This window comes from Arachis ipaensis, chromosome B05, assembly GCF_000816755.2.
Source record: "Arachis ipaensis cultivar K30076 chromosome B05, Araip1.1, whole genome shotgun sequence".
In the NCBI taxonomy this organism is placed as follows: Eukaryota; Viridiplantae; Streptophyta; class Magnoliopsida; order Fabales; family Fabaceae; genus Arachis; species Arachis ipaensis.
The window spans coordinates 83,485,636-83,487,600 of NC_029789.2; the positions used below are offsets into that span (position 1 = coordinate 83,485,636).

A 1,965-nucleotide genomic window follows, 5' to 3' on the forward strand; every position below is an offset into this window, starting at 1 on the left:
TATTATTCACTGAGAGGAGGGAATGTAGCCACTGACAACGGTGATGCCCTTGCAGAAAGCCAGCCATGGAAAGGAGTAAGACAGATTGGATGAAGATAGCAGGAAAGCAGAGGTTCAGAGGAACGAAAAGCATCTCCATTCGCTTATCTGAAATTCCTACCAATGATTTACATAAGTATCTCTATCTCTATTTTATTATATCATATTCGAAAACACCATTATCACTTTATATCTGCCTGACTGAGATTTACAAGGTGACCATAGCTTGCTTCATACCAGCAATCTCCGTGGGATTCGACCCTTACTCACGTAAGGTATTACTTGGACGACCCAGTGCACTTGCTGGTTAGTTGTATCGAAGTTGTGACAATTATGAATTAAGATCAAAGCACCAAGCTTTGGATCCATTACCAGGGATTGTTCGAGCCTGGACATCACAATTTCGTGCACCAGGCGGGGAACCTGAGTTATTGATGGCTTCTCATGTTTTGAAGTGAGTATTCATTTTTATAGAATTCGATTTCTGTGTTGGTGCTACTTATTTGCTTGGTTAAATTTGCACTTGATGTTATGCCTAGACAGTAGTTATCTTTCATAAACAAGAATTTGTTGTTGTTAAAAATTGAAATTCAAAAACTACAACAAATCATCAAGGTCCTTGTTTCTTACAATTTTTTAGTATCCAAGTCTCACAAGTCACAAACTTTTAGAATCAATCTCAGAACAAACCACAATTATTTTGAAATATGATACAAAAAAGGCAGATGTGTTTATCTGTAGATAGATATAAAATTTATTGTTCTAATGCTACTGCTAGGATTCAGTGAATATGATTTCTGTTTATTTCTAATATTTGTGTCTAATACACACTGCATAAATAATAGGACACCTATCTCAATCTTAATGAGGGACACAAGCTCTCTTAGTTTAGTAAACATAGCTAAATATGGGGAAGAATACAGGAATGAGAAGGACATGTGTATTAATGTGTTGTTTCATGGGTATGGCCACTATGACATTGGAAACTTTATCAACCGAGAGTTTCCTGGAATCAAATAGATACTGTGATATTGTATCTTATTTATCTGAGATATCAAATCTGCTAAGTCAAAGTGCTTACTACTTTTGATAGGTAACGAGCTATTAGAATGCTTTTAGTTTTGTTCAAGATGAGTAACTGTTACAATTGTTTGGTAAATAATGCTGGGATTGGTTTGGGTGATAAATATCCTATTGGCAGTAAAGTTCAAGCTGTTTGGAGTGAAGATAGGGAATGGTATATTCAGCAATTAATTTCTTTTTCTTTGTCCATTTATTCAGCAATTAGTATGATGATCATATATATTTTAGTATTTCAACTCAGTTTGTGATCTTACTATTTTGGTTTATTTAATTTCTATTTACACTTTTTTTGTGCATCTTTAGAAGAATTTTTTTGTTTAAACTTCTTAGAAGTGCAAGTATTTTTGCAGCAGCCACGCTGGGAATGAACACTGATACAATTGTTATGGCCAAGAGTTTTCTTGATGGTGATGAAGATCAGCATGAAAAAGATATGTTTGAGAAGAATCTGAAGGCGCTTCAGAATATTTTTTAGTCATTATGCCAAGATTAGAAGATTAACGATTTTCTGTTTGTTAAGCTCTTTTTCGGATATAGAGTGCAAACTTTGCATTTTAATTGATATGTGATACAAGTTTCATGTGACTTAAATTATCTTAAGTTATATTTTGATTGTTAATTGCTTCTTAAGATTATGTTTTTGAATTGTGTAAGGATAATTTTTATTGTTTAAAGAAATTATTTAGTATAATTATGTGTTTAATTTTATTTTATAATATTTAACTCATTTAATTAAAAATATAAAATTATATATGTAATAAACAGAAAACAGAAAATTTAAAAAAATTAAAAAAAAAACAATGAGGGACTTAAGGCTACACTTATATAGAGTAGCTATGGTTA

At 32.0% G+C, this 1,965-nt stretch overlaps 1 long non-coding RNA gene across 2 annotated transcripts; it reads left to right on the plus strand.

Annotated features, from left to right (window-relative positions):
• LOC110272198 lies at positions 452–1,757 on the plus strand. Of its 2 annotated transcripts, none has more exons than XR_002363153.1 (2): positions 452–493; positions 1,473–1,757. It is a non-coding gene; the product is annotated as an uncharacterized LOC110272198 (long non-coding RNA). The 2 variants fall into 2 exon arrangements; XR_002363152.1 differs by lacking the exon at positions 1,473–1,757 and adding an exon at positions 885–1,252 and having other exon boundaries at positions 453–493.